The sequence below is a fragment of the Chlorocebus sabaeus genome, chromosome 25 (genome assembly GCF_047675955.1).
Source record: "Chlorocebus sabaeus isolate Y175 chromosome 25, mChlSab1.0.hap1, whole genome shotgun sequence".
NCBI lineage: Eukaryota > Metazoa > Chordata > Mammalia > Primates > Cercopithecidae > Chlorocebus > Chlorocebus sabaeus.
Genome location: NC_132928.1, coordinates 54,222,419 through 54,237,465, shown reverse-complemented (window position 1 = coordinate 54,237,465; position 15,047 = coordinate 54,222,419). Strand labels below are relative to the sequence as shown.

Here is a 15,047-nt window from a genome sequence, read left to right as displayed (position 1 = left end):
CAGAGACCAGGTGCTCTCAAATGCACTCCTCTTTCCTAGAAATCCCTCTCCACATGCTCTGTCCCTGCCTGCAGGGGTCTGCAGGAGAGGGACCCTTCCCAGTGTAGTGCAGTTGCAACTAGGCAGGAAGAAGCCCTCCTCATCTCAAGGTTCAACGTTATAGGTGCAGGTAAAACTAACATCATCAAATATCAGTTTACCAAGGTGAAATCTTGGTCTATACCTGGCTCTCTTCTTTGTCTTACATTTCTATTTGTTCAGAGCTCTGACAGGGAAGAGGGGTGCTGTTGATTGGGCTCCTCAGGACCCCTTCCTTATTATATGTTTCCAGATAAAACCATTTTCGACACCAGAGTCTAAGCTCTTTCCTCTGCCCGCTCAGGGAACCTCTGGAGAGGGTTTCTCAAACTCACTGCACATGCACATCCAATCCCCTGGAAATTTGTGAAAATGTAGATTCTGATTCTGAAGGTCTGGGATGGGTTTAGAGTGTCTGCATTTCTAAACAGCTTCCAGGTGACTCTGATGTCACCATTGGAAGGTCCACACTGGACCCATGAGGTTACGTAAAGGATCACTTCCAGATGGCCAGAGCCATATAGGTTGTGATGGGCAGAATAACGACCCCTCAAAGACACCCATGCCTTAGTCTCTGGAATCTGTGAATATGCTACCTTATATGGCAAAGGGGACTTAAGGTTGCTCATCAGCTGACCTTAAAATAGGGAGAGTAACCTGATGAACTGGGTATTCCTAGTGTATTCACAAGGGTCCCTAAAAGTGGAACAGGGAGGCAGGAGAGGAAATCAGAGTGATGCTGTGTGAGAACTCCATCAACCATTGCTGGCTTTGATATGGAGGAAGAGGGCACCAGCCAGAGAGCCTGGGTAGCCTGGACCCTGCATGGAAAATGCAAGAAAACAGGTTCTCCCCCAGAGCCTCCAGAAAGAATGCAGCCCTGCCAACACCTTGGCAACAGCTCAGTGTGACCTGTGTCTGACCTACGGAGCAGTAAGATAATACATTTTTATTATTTTCAGCCACGAAGTCTGTAGTCATCTGTTTTGGCATCAGTAGGAAACTAATACACAGATACTTCCCTTCCAGCAGCATAATCTCTAAGTCTGGACTATTTCAACCAGGGAACCAGCCTGAGAGGTTTACGTGTAGGGAGATGCTTGGTAAAAATGTAGTGTTCCTTGATGAAAAAGTCTGAAGTTTTAAATGCCAAAACTGCCAGACTGAGTGAATAGGACCAACTAATGCCTGAACAAGTTTGATTTTAAGTTAAGTGAGCATGACGAGCACGTTGTTAAAAACTCAGACCTGATTAAATCTCTGATGAAGCACAGCATGATAAATGCCAGGCGACCACAGCTCTGTGAAAACCAAATGCAGTGTGCAGAGCGGGGTAGATTTCCTGTGGGGCTGGATGCCTGCGCCTGAGGAAGGCAACATGGTCACCACGTGGTTTGTGCTAATAGTGGTTTTCTGCTGCAGGGAAACATCTCGTCCACGCTGCCCAGTCTATTTTTTTTCAGATAAAGAGTGGGAGGATAAAGAAGTTGCGATGGTATCACTTACTGTGGGGAGACCCACTCTTTCTGGGCCAAGTCTTCACCAACTGAATGTCAGGTTATGAAAATAAACTTTTAAAATGTTTCTGCCCAGAGCTGGAGAATGGAAGTGTGGCTGCTGGAATTAGCATAAATCATGTGATTGGGTGTATTTATTTATTCAATCATTATTTCATGTATTCTGTCATTGGCCCATTCATTCATCAAATATTTGCTATGCATCTACCCTATGCCCAGCCTTGACAACACAAGGTGAAACACTGTGTAGTCTTACCCTCAAGGAGATGTCAATCTAGTTGAAGAGAATAATCTGTGCTCCCGTGTATAGTATTGAGTGCTCTGTTCACTAATTGAGCTCTGCCCTCAGATGCTAAGGAAACATGGGTGCCTAATTCAGTCTAGGTTTGGGGGTAAAGAGGGAGTCAGAGAGGGTTTGAGGAGGAGGCAATGTTCAGGATGAACTTTAAAAGGAGAGAATTAGTTTGGAGCAGGCATTCTAGTGGGAGGAACAACATGGTACTATGAAAGAGCATAGAACATTCTGGACTTGGGTGTGGCCAGAATACAGGGTGCATTCCTATAGGGATCTAAGAAGAGATGAGGCTGAAAAGACAAGCCTGGTCCTGAATTGTTGTGCATTCCTTGCTGAGAAAGTGAGAACAGTGAAAATGGTTAGTGAGTGTTAGGCAGGGATGTGAACAGCCACCAGGGTTCTGTGGGGAAAGTGTCCTGACAGGAGGGAGTCTGGATGCAGGTAGGTCAGATGGGAACAAAGGGAATTTCAGAGTCTGAATGGGGCTACAGGCATGGATGCTGTTTTTAAGGAAAGACTCACCTTAGCACTAAACTAAAGTGTGTTTTAAATTGGGATGAGGGCTTCAAAATGTATCCAGCTCACTTGAAAAAGCATGAAGGAAATAGTAGGAAAGTGGCAAACGTGGAAGGTTCTTGTTGGTGGCTACAATATGTTCTTTAGGCTCCAAAAGAGTTTGTAGACGGAGAATGGATGGATGTGAGGACTGTGTTTAATACCCAATTTTATATTGTTGTCGTCTGTTGTGATTATAAGCTTGGCTCTTGGTTTTTTATTCACAACCATTTATTCAGAAAATTTCTTATTCAGAATTCGAGTTTATTCCTCATTAATTCAGTGGTGGCTTTCTGTAACCTAGTGATTCAATTACCTAATAGCACCTGCCTGAAATGATTAACATAAGAGGAAGCCATGGGGTTGTATTTGATATAAATGATTTGTTTCCTGAAGTTGTAATTTTATTAAGGGGGGACCCAGTGAACCACCTTTGCGAACGAGGCAAGGTCCTGGTTTCTGCGAGGTACCTGGAAGGTTAATGAATGATTAAGAGCTAACAAATGACAGCATGGCCCAGGAGGAAAGTGGAGCTTCTCAAGTGGTGGGTCAGCATCCTGGAAAAATGAGGAATGGTTTCTAAGGGACTGTGCGGTCCACTTCCTGATAAGGTTGGGTATCAAGGAGAGAGGGAGAAGTGACCGTGCTCATGATATCACTCCCTGACACACCTTCAATCTAATTGCTTGAACCATTCCCATATGGATCAAGCAGGGATTGAACTTCACCACTCCCTTCTGGGTTTCTGTTTCTCTGAAACAGATCCAGACAGACCGGTGCCAGCAGGACCTGAGCTTTTCTGAAGTGACTATGGCAATATACTAGGATCTTTCAGTTAGCTGCTGATTTAAGAGTTTAAGTCGGAGGGAACAGGAAGAATTAGGGCACTATCTATTAAAAAATATTCTATTATTTTGTTCAGCAATTGAAAAAATACATTTTATTTGTAGTGCATTGTTTAGTAATTATACCCATTTGTTGATAGAAGAATAAACATGTGGATATGCACACAACTTATATGTCATATAAGGACAGAGATAATTTGTACTTCTCAAGACATAAATTGAATATTTTCATGATTTTGACACTTTTTAATCCCTGAGAGTTCTGAAGCACAAATTGGTACATCTGAAAGCTGAGAGAGAGAGAGAGAGAGAGAGAGAGAGAGAGAGAGAGAGAGAGACCTTCAAATACAGCACAGTGGTGCCAATCCCTCACCTCTAAATCCATATCCATCCCCACAAGTAGAGGTGCTGAAATATCTTTTCTGGACACTTTCCTCTACCTCCCCTCAACATTTCCTCCTCTGCTCTTCTCACATATGCTTCAGCTCCTGTACTGCTTTATCTTTATATTCTAGAAAAAATAGGGGCCTGTGGCTCAGTGCTGCCTATCGCCATAGTGGTATTCTAGGAGTTCTTTTCTGGGAGACTGTGTAAGTCAACTGTGTGACTTCACAGGGGAAAAGTACACCCATGTGCAGGTGGAGGAATAGACAGGTGGAGGATGATTTTTTTCTACCCAAATCCCTTCTGTGAGGACTGATCTACTCAAAAGTTTGGTTTGACCTACTCCCATGAAATATGTTTTCCCTACTTCTTCCCTAATCTTCTCCTTATAAGGGACATAGGTTGACATTTAAGCAGTTGAAAAAATGGAATAATTTCATGGGAATTTTTAAAAATACAGATTCCTAGGCCAGTCCCCAACTGATAGAATTAGCCTCTCCATGAAGTGAGACCTAGGAATCTGCATTTTTGTAAAAACTGTCCTGCTGGTTTTGGTTTTGGTATATTTGGTCAAAAAGGTAGCATTTAGGTCCCAGAGGCAGAGAACCTGTGTTTCGTACACACTTCCTTGCACAGATGATAAGTTTCTTTAGCTGACTCTGATCCCTTTATTTGCTGTGTGTCTTGCTCACATCTCTGCATATGTGATGTGGGTCTGGATCATTTGTCTATTTTTAGTTAGTCTACCCACTGTGCGTGTTTCCAGGCTGCTCAGCACAGAAACACAAGCAGCGTTGGAGATCCTAGTGCATAGTCATTCCCTAGGTTCCTTCCCAGAGCCCAGTGTGCTAGACAAGCACAAGAAAGAACTCTGGAGCCTTAGAGAAACAAGCTACTAATTCTCTACTTAGGAGGAGTGTTGATGGTTTAAGTAAATAAATAAATATCCCCTTCATTCATTCACTTCTTCTGAAAACTCACAGATTTCCCAGATATTACACTGAAATATAATACTTCTGTAAGCAGATGTGTTTACACATTTGTAATCACGTGTATTGTCATGACTCAATTTGAGAACAAAATTTAGATTGCAAGCTTGAATTGCTGCTTCAGCTAAGTCTGTTCATCCTGGACTGGCTTCATGCACAACAAATGCCTTGTACAAGCAAGAGCAGCTGCATTAAGCCAAGTCACCCACAGGGCCAGGTCTAGTGAACATCTCTTAGACTGCACAGTCTTGGGACACACAAGTATGTCCACAGAGGTCTGTCCTCAATCCCGTCCCCATTCCTCCTCTCATATCTCCCCCCTACAGTCCTAAATACCATCACAAGGCTCCTGATTTTCATGGAGGTCATCATCTTTTCCATTAATGTCATTATCATATTCCAGGGTCCATTAGAACTCCTGCTGTAATGAGAACTTTGGGTGTAGCTGTTCATTATATTCCTGGTCACCCACAGCTCTAGTTGTCATGATGAATGCCCTGCATACAATTCTCACCTGTATCACACAGTCCCTCTTGCTGCCAATAAGAGGATCATCTTTTTCCCTCCATTCTGCAGTCATCACCTCATTATAACTCCATTACCTTTTAGCATCATCTACATTATAACTCCATTATCTTTCACATAGCCACCATTACCTCCCTTATCACCCCCTCTACATTTCAGTTGCCCTCACCTTCTCCTTTACAGCCACCAGCTTTTCAATTACAGGTCCATTATCTTTATTATTACCTCAGTTACAAGCATAATTGCTACCATAACAAATTTCAATGCCTTTATCCACCCGTTTGCCATGCAAGAACCTGGCCACCTTTGATAAAGCTACAGGCATCTCTATTATACACTGGACATGTAGTCCAACATCTCCATTAATGTTAGAATTCCCTTCTTTTCTTTCATCAAATCACCCATGATAATGTTAACTACAAAAGTTCCGCCACTTTCTACAGCAATTTCACTATTGCCACTGACACTCTTATTTACAACTCACTCCTGCATCCTCATTTATCTTTCTGTAACAGCCAGAGAATAATAATCCTCATCTTAAAGACACCAACACAGTCCTCTGTTACAGTCACCTCTCTGACTCTAAGAATTCTAACTACCAATGTCTTCCTTAAGGCAATTCAAGGCCATACTAATATAACTGCAATGCATACCGGCATTTCTGATCTTCCAGTGTGTGTGTTCGGGGGAAGGAAATTGTTTACAATTGTCCTGTTTTATCCATTAAATTTTGAGCTCATGGTGGACTAGACCTCATTTCCTTCCAAGAGCACTTAGCATCTGGACAAAGTTAGCATTCAGCAGGTGTGGCTGATTGAAGGACCAAAAATGCATCACCATGCTTCCTTTATCTTTACACTTGCAGTCTATTGCTGTCGCATTGATCACTATCAAAACCTCATCAATATACTCTTTACCATTTCATTACCTCAGGCTCTTCCTCTTCATGGAGAGATGCATCTACTCTTCCATGTCTTGGCCATTATCACAATAATTATCACAGCTTCAATTGCAGTGGCTCCATTACAATTCATTACCTCTTCTGATGAAGGAGAGATAGGCTACTCCACCGGGGTGCCCTGCTTTCCTTTCAGAACAGCCCTCAGCTCCCGCAAGGAATCGTGGTCTCTTTGCCACCAAATCTATTGTGACTTCTCCCCTAACATGCTTTCATCATTGCATAAGTGATATTTACACTCTAACTTGGAAGTGACAAGAGTCAACTTACAAAAGGCAGCCTGATTTCTTTCCTGGTGTCTGGCTGTATGATCTTGGATGAATCATTCAGGATAGTGCTTGCGTGAAGGAGCCCTGGACGCAAACTACTTGGGTTCAAATTCCTGTTCTTCCACTTACTAAGTTGTTTGAGTTCATGCAAATTATTTAGCTTTTCTGCATCTGGATTTTCTTATCCATAAAATAGAGATAGTAATAATACCTACTATTGTTGGTTGTTGGGAGGAGTAAACCAGTTAATACACATAAAGTAATCAAAAAGTGCTTAGCATATTGAAAACACTTGATAAATCTTAACTCCTCTCAGGACTCTATTTTTCCCTAGCTTGAGAATGAGGGTTGAAGTAGAATGAACTCTGAAGTCCTAAATTGAACATTTGATGGGTCTGTGATTCTGGTATCAGATGAACAAGAGTTCTGGCAGAATCCTTACATTACAATTCTTAAATCATCTCCCAGCTTTATTGTTCTCTGTTGACTCAGCAGAGAAGTGTGGCACTCCCTTGGCCCACGGCCACAGTTGTTCTGCACTGGGGCCAATTTCCAGGCATTTTCTTCCTCAAGCCTAACGAACAACTTGCTGTGGTTTTGCCACTGCTGGACTTAGCCGCATACTCGTATATTAACCCTGCCACCTGGCCAACCTCACAAATAGCCCTGCTCTGTTTTTCCATATTAAACAATGCTGAGCCTTCTCAGGTGGCACTTGAACATGTCCAACTTTAATGTTGGAGTTATCCAGTTGGTTGGGGCTGCTCCAGGTCTCATGGCCAAGGATGCATAGTTTGATTCTGGCTTTGTTGCATTGTGATTTTTCTGCTCTTCTCTCTCTCTCTCTCTCTCCCCCCCCCCCCTTCTGGTTATATTTTCTCCCCACCTTCTCCTCATTAGCCCTCCATGTCCACCACTTGCATCCATCACCCTAAATCCTGCCTTTCCTAGCAGGGTGCTACGTTCTAAAATTATTTTTCCCTCTTCTTGCATCCTTATTTCTCTTCTTCTCTGCTTTTTCCTCCTTCCATGGCCCTTAGACAGAAATTCTACTAACATAATTAGCATTCCAGTGTGGATAAACAAGTCTCTCAGAGAACACCTACCTTTCTGAAGGGAAATCTGGAAGAGGCAACACCTTGACAAGAATATACTTCAAATAGTAGGATTTCAGACAACTTGGCAGAACCGGTGTTATTCATTTGTTAGTTTGTGTCCTTTTCTTAAAATTTGGATGGGATGAGGATGGTATGGGAAGTAATTTGAGGGGCAGGGAGATTCCACTGTGCCAATCAAAATATATTTTGTTGGCGATATCCTGCTCTCCATAGAACTCTTTGAAATGTATTTAATATATCGTCCTTACTTTACCAATCTCTTCATTTCTCACAGAACCTCCTAGAACCTCCAGCTAATGAAGCCATCTCATTTGCTGTGGAGCTTCTGTGGGTTCTTTACACCCAATTGTTAGTCATATGAGAACTCAGTTGTCAATGGTCACTCTGAAGGGTGTGAGGTTTTCAGTGTAAACAGCATTCCTGTCAAGTAAACACGAGGAAAAATGCCTGACTTTGTGATTACAGAGGCAACAAAAACCGACTGGCTGTGGTCCAATTCTACATAGATGACTGGGACCACAGAAATATTTTCTGCCTCTAAATTGTTGGTCTTTGGTCAAGGCAATCCAAGGGTTGGCACAGGTGCCCAGACACACGTGAGTGGCAGCTGCTCTACCATCACCATCCTCAGAAACTTTTTCTGTTTTCTCTTCTCTTTCATCTCCTCCTTTTGTTCTTACTTTTTCCTCTTACTTTTTTTCATAGTCTGAGGTGTCATGCTCATTTGGTCTTCCTGGGTTTGTGTCACCTCTATTTTCAAGGCCCAGCTCAATGCTTGTGGCCTCTCCCATGGGGTTTTCTCTGGTCTCCTCCACTCCCATGAACCCTATGACACTTGCTCTATTTCTGCTTTCACTACTATAACACAGTCAATGCCAGGAAGTAGTATTTACGGCTTGATTATATTGTCATGAACTGATATTTTGTTTGTTTCCTGGGTTTAGAATAGCCCTCTTGGATAAATTCTTAGCCCATTGAGTACAGCAAGCATGATACATACTTCTTTTGTGTGGCCTGTGATGCATGCTTTTATACTTGACACAAAAATTACTCAACAAAGACTTGCTTAACTATGCCTTCTACTACTTTCTCTTAATTTTCCTGTAGCTGCCTTGCATTTCCTTTTATACACCCCACTCTGCTTCTCCTTTTCTTTTCTCCTGCCTAAATGCCACAGGCTGGCACCACTCAAAGCCACTGCTTAAGTGTGCTGGATGCCACATGGGCTTAGGAGATTTCTGACTCCTAGTTTCCTAGGAGCTAGGGACTGTGTCTAAGAGTGACAACTCGGGTACCACACTAGATAGGGCTAAATCATGGCCAATCAGAATCTTTTGGTTTGAGACATTATATGTTCTTACTCATAAGTGGGAGCTAAGCTATGAGGACACAAAGGTATAAGAATGACACAATGGACTTTGGGCACTCAGCAGGAAAGGGTGGAAAGGGAGTGGGGGATGAAAGACTACAAATTGGGTGCAGCATATACTGCTCGGGTGATGGGTGCACCAAAATCTCACAAATCACCACTAAAGAGCTTACTCATGTAACCAAATACCACCTGTTCTCCAATAACCTATGGAAATAAAAAAAATTGGTTTTTTTAAACAGAACTTATGCAAAACTACAATCTGTAGGCAAAAAAATTAAGTTAATACAATATGTAGTACTGGAGAAAAAAAAAGAATCATTTGGTTTGGCATGAGACAGAGAGGTTAACCTCAGGGATGTAAAAAGATGCCAAGAGAGGAAAAAAAAAAAAAAAAAAGCTGTTATGAGGCCATTTAGGTCCACACATAAAGAAACTCGATCACAAAATTATCAGTACTGGTTCACTTGTTAATGACATATTTGTTAACAATATAGATACTTTCATTTGGGGAAAAATCCGGACAATTTAAATTTGCCTTTATGACATACCAGCGGATAATTTTATAAAGCTTTTTCACCATAAATATGGGTCCTGCTTATGATCAATTCTCATCTGTATGTTGGAAAGCAATTTCAGTAAGTACTTAGCTTAATCAATTTGTATCTGCACATTGACCTTCGGGACTCTGTGCGTGGGTCCCATCATGCAGTGTGCTCTGCAATTCTCTGTCTCTTTAGACAGCATATTTCTCAATATTTGTACATAGTTTTCATATTCAATCAATGCAATCATCTGTTCTCTACCTTCAACCACTTCCCTTGACTGCGGAGTTGAGAATCCAGCAGCGCCTCTGTCACTTGTGTGTATTAGAGAATACTTGTTTACTATTTCCCCGAAACCTGAAGAACTGCAAAGATAGTGGGGCACTGTGGGATAGCAAAAATAATGTGAAAAATAAAAATAAATTTATAAGCTTGTTTACACAATTATGCAAATGATGAGCACTTATACATGGCTGATTCCTCAATTATTCATGGTTTGAAGCCCTTGAAAATTCAATTCAACTCAATAACCTTTTCTTCAGTTCTTATTATGAGCAAGGTACTGTAATTTGAGGAAGGGGAGACAAAGGTACAATTTGATAAGGAACATTAGAGAAATACACAAATGACTGCAATACAAGTTGAATAAGCACAGTAAGAAAAAGTACAATACATGCTCTGAGGGTTTAGTGCAGAAGAGATAACATCTGTTTGGGTGGATTCTTGGAGAATGGAGGAGATTACATTAGAATCCCCACTTCTCCATTCCTAGCACAGGTTATTTTGGTTGAGGTCCTTATCTCCTCTCATCTGGACTATTAGAGCAACTTCCTATCTGATCTCCCTCTCTAATTGCTGTTTCCTGAGTGATCTTTCTAAAGGCAACGTGATTATGTCACTCCTGCCTTTAAACCCTCTATTGTTTCCATTGTCTGCAAGAAAGGGTTAAAGTTTCTCAGGATCTCCACTCAAAGTCTAAATGTCTGTCATTCTGTGAGGCCTCAGTACTCCTTGTCTCCCTGCCATGTACATAGCGCCTTCTACACGTCATGCTGCTTGGGCCCCATGATCTCAGTGACCTTGCCCATGCTGCTCCTCCTACTGAACTGGCCTCCCTCTTCTCTCTTTTTCTCATTTCCTTTCATGGGTCCCCCATTTGCTGGAGAATTTCTTTGACACTTTCCTTGCTGCCCCCTCCTGCAAGACAGGGCTGATGATTCTCACCCTGCCTCTCTATAGTGCATAGCCTCACCATCTCACTGTCACACTGTAATTAGGCGTGATGGAGGCATGCCTTGCCTTCCTTGTAAGAGTGTGTCCTCCATGTGTTCAGAGTCCAAACAGGGTGTGGCACCTAGTATATGCTAAATGCATGTCTGCCGAATTATGTTGAATTTGTTGCATGGGTAGGTAGGATGCATTGTTTTCCATAGGATTCAGGGATAAGTAAATGGTGAGAAGTGAATGTAGAATGTTCTTCCCTGGAATCCAGGACAAGAGAAAGAGAGAGTGAATAAGGAAATCAAGGGAAAGTTTTTTTGTTTGTTTGTTTTAATGGAGACCAAGTCTCGTTTACAAGCAGAAGAAAAAGAACTTATAGAGAATGAGAGAAAATGCAAGTAAGGAAAGGAGAGCAATGGGTGGATCAGGCTATAGAGGAGAAGGGTAAAGAAGAGACCAAGGACTCAGTGGAAGAGTTAGTTGTGGCCAGGAGGAACCCTTTCTCTCCAGAGACATGTCAAAAGCAAGTTGGGCAGGATGATTGCACAGAAGCATTCTGAGGAGAGTGAAACTGAGCAAGCTCTTTCTGTATGGCTCCAGGCTTAGTGAAGGAGGAGGTGAGTTTGCATGTAAACTGCCAGTTGATGCATCCAATGCCATTACATTTTGCACATGTAAACCACAAGATGTTGAGAGCAAACACAAGTACTAGGAAGGTACTTGGACAAGCAGTGACCTGTTAGATAATATGGTCTTAATGAAAGCCTTGTCACAACGGCACGGAATGCTTAATTTCTTGAGAAATGGGTGGGCCAAGGCATGGAGGTTCTGCCAAGACCTCCTCTGATACTCCTCTTTCCCCTTCCATAGTGATATGGTTTGGCTGTGTCCCCACCCAAATCTCATCTTGAATTGCAGTTTTCGTAATTCCCACATGTCATGGGAGAGACCTGGTGGAAGGTACTTGAATCATGTGGGCAGTTACCTCTATGCTGCTATTTTCATGATGGTAAATGAGTTTTCCTGAGATCTGATGGTTTTAAAAGGGGCTTTTCCCTTTTTGCTTGGCACTTCTCCTTCCTGCCATCATATGAAGAAGGACATATTTGCTTCCTCTTCTGCCATGATTGTAAGTTTCCTGAGGCCTCCCAACCATGCTGAACTGTGAGTCAATTAAATCTCTTTCTTTTATAAATAACCCAGTCCCAGGCAGTTCTTTACAGAAGTGTGAGAACAGACTAATACACATAGGAAACAGCCACTTGAGCTCTGACTGATCAGAGGTTTGGCACAGAGTCAAACACTGCAATTCTGGAGTTGTACTTTGCTGAGCCTCCTCAATCTGGTTTTATCACGCAGCAAAGCAGACATTTACACTCTAACTGTAGTTTCTGATCAAAGCCATAGTTTAAATGGATTATAAGTAATTTCCTCCTGAAGTCCCTCAAGAGTCCCTGAAGTCTGGGGTGAATTTTGGACTGGTAGGGCCAAAATGTGGTGGGCAGTCGTTCCCCACCTGAGTGCTAATGCTCAAGGGTTAAGCTCAAGGTTTAGCTTCTCTTGAAAGTCTGTAAGAGCAGCTACATTTGTTGAACATTTCACAAAGCAGCTTAAATTCAGGGATACTTCTTTCATGACCACCCATATCTAGAAGGGTAAACCGTGTTTTTAGGAGTTTCAAGATTTAATTCTGGGGATAGTCAGGTGCCTAGTTTGGTTGGGACAATATAGCAAGCAGATAACTTGGTTTATTTGTTTGTAAGAATATATTTACCTAAATATTGAACCATCTGTTTATGTCTACTTTTGCTTGTTTTTTCAAATTCCTCTTTCCCACTTTGCTTTTATTTTTATAAAATCTGACAGAAGGGTATTAAGTTGAAAGGCTATGTCTATTTGGCTTGATAAGTGTGTTTTTCCTTTTTGGGAGTGAACCCACCCTTAAGAGTTACAGAGTGTGCTGAACATATTCATAAAGTGAAACACTCATATTTCTCACTATTTTACATTATTCTCTGCCAAAGTCAGGTACTAACAGCATTAATATCAAAGTAAATTGCTAAATAATAGTTGCTCAATAAAGGTTATTGTCTAGAACTGAAAGTTATCATAAGGTGTAGGGGTATAGAATGAAGCTTTTCCATAAATTATCACAACTGAAAGACAGAACTCTGTCCTGGGCCCCTTCCCCCAAATTACCGTTTTTTGAAAGTGCATGATCATGGAGACGTATCTACACACAGAATCATAGACCGTTAGAGATGAAGGGCACCTTATGGACACACACAAACCCAGTTTTAGGCTGCAAAATGGGAGAAGGTAGTATGGTACTTCAAAACCTGTCTGCAGTACAGAGCAGGCTTGAAGCTGGGAGCTCAACTCCCCAAATATCACATTTATCTCAATTTGGTAAGAAGCTGAAAACCTATCTGGGACCATTTAAATTCTCTTGTTATTAAGGGCTCATCTAATCAGCTTTTAAAATAAGCTGCTTCGAATGCATGGGAAATGAAGGTGAGATAGAAGCAGGCAAGCAAGGCAGTTCAGGCCAGCCTGTGAGCACCTGGGTTTGAATTGCCAAGGAGCCATGAGGGGACCTGGCTGCCTACCTATTTGGTAACCCCTGCAATTCCAACACCAAGCCATGCTAGTGAAAAGTGATTTGTAAATGTGTGGGGGAGGGGACTAATCTGGACAAGCTCTGTTCTCCTGTGAGGTGGTTCAGACACATGTGATAAGCTTGGCCAGGAAAGATGGACTACCCTCTGTGCCAGGAGGTGGCCAGGAAAGATGGACTACCCTCTGTGCCAGGAGGTGACTTTGAGATTTAATCAGCAGGGTTTGTCAAATATTCTTTCATCCCAAGTGCTTTCCCTGAGCAGAGTGCAGGTCAGTAAAAATGTCTCCATTGTAATACACTGCCAGTGATGCTTTCGTGACAGGCACCATTAGCTGCTGGTACACCATGGTCCACCTTCCAGCTCTGCTTGGTTGCAGAGAACTTGATCTGAACCAGCTGGTATCCTAGAAGCAACAAATTAACCAAGTCTCCCTTAAGTGTGAATGGTTAATAGCCAGTGTGATGTGACAATGCCTCTTGTGAACTTGAATGTCCAAAGGTGTTTTAAATGGCATGGAGTACTTTGCAGTCAAGTGCCCCCAAGGGAGGCAGGCTGCCGCTGAGGGTGTTCTGGACTGATTCAAACATGGGGCTTCAGAAAAGACTTGCCTTAAGTCTGCAGAGTAGCATGATGGAAACGGAGACTGCAGTGAGTCTGAGGAAGAAAATGAGCTCCTGAACAAACTTTTCTGAACAAACTTTAGCAATTGTATAACAGAGAGAGAAGACTGGTGGCCGTATTATTGTTTTGTACAATGAAAAAGGGCCACACCTGTTTGAAAAGTTCCCAGTTCAGTATATCAAGCTTGAGTGCCATGGAAAGTTATTAAAGGAGCAAAATATTCACTGTGCCTGCCAACTCTGTGAATCCTAACAGCCTTCTCCTGTGGACCATTTTTTAGAGGTTATTATTTCAACCTGAAAATTCTTTAGACATATATATGTGGTATGAAAAAGGAATTAGGAAAGCTTTTAAATTAAAGGAAATAAAACGACAGGTTTTTCCTCCAGCCATATAGTTATGGATAGAGATAAAGAGATGGATATTTTTTCATAATACTTTATTAGGGGTTTTGGAACTCCAGAAATTTTAGAGTGAGACTGGTGAATAATTTAGCACTGATTCATGCAGGCCCAGTGCAGGCACGGGCAGGCTGGGAGTCAAGTCTAGCTTCTTGGAGGGACTGAGCACAGTAACACACTTTTATTACCAACCGCATCATGAAATGCATTCAGAAATATTTTATGAGAAGCCAGAGCCTCGGTACCCGGTTTCTCCAGCTTTTTCAGAGACTGCATGAAGCCCAGAGGAGCTAATGCTGTTGACCACCTCATTTCAAGGAGACTAGCCCCCAGGGTGTTGTTTCAATAACAGAGGGTCTCAGATCCCTGGGAATATGCAGTTACTAATGAAAGCCTCAAACTGGCCATGGGAATGATTAATGATCAAATGTTCACAGGAAATGGTACCTTTCGTGATGGTGTCCTCGATGTTTTCTCTTTACTGCACGTTCTTTAATCCTAATTCCAAAAGAAACCTGCCCTCTATGCAGTTAAAATGATATAGCCACCTGAAACAGAAATAAGGGAGGGAAGAAATATATTAATGGTTTCAAAATAAGAAAGCCTGGTTTCCTTTTTATTCTAAGTGCCACATCTCCTTTAAAATAAATTCATATGTGCACCATGTGAATTTCCAAAGCAAAAAAAAAAAATTGTTGCTTAGTTGCTTCTTCTCTCCAGAGACTTTCATTTATTT

General features: G+C 42.0%; 1 protein-coding gene across 1 annotated transcript in view; it reads right to left on the bottom strand.

Moving 5' to 3' along the window:
• Nucleotides 1–15,047, bottom strand: part of TNR (tenascin R) — a 425,309-nt gene that overhangs the window by 193,171 nt on the left and 217,091 nt on the right. Inside the window, exon 2 of the mRNA XM_007989404.3 lies at nt 14,759–14,859. The gene's annotated coding sequence lies outside the window, so the exon portion shown is untranslated. The remainder of the gene's footprint in view (nt 1–14,758; nt 14,860–15,047) is intronic.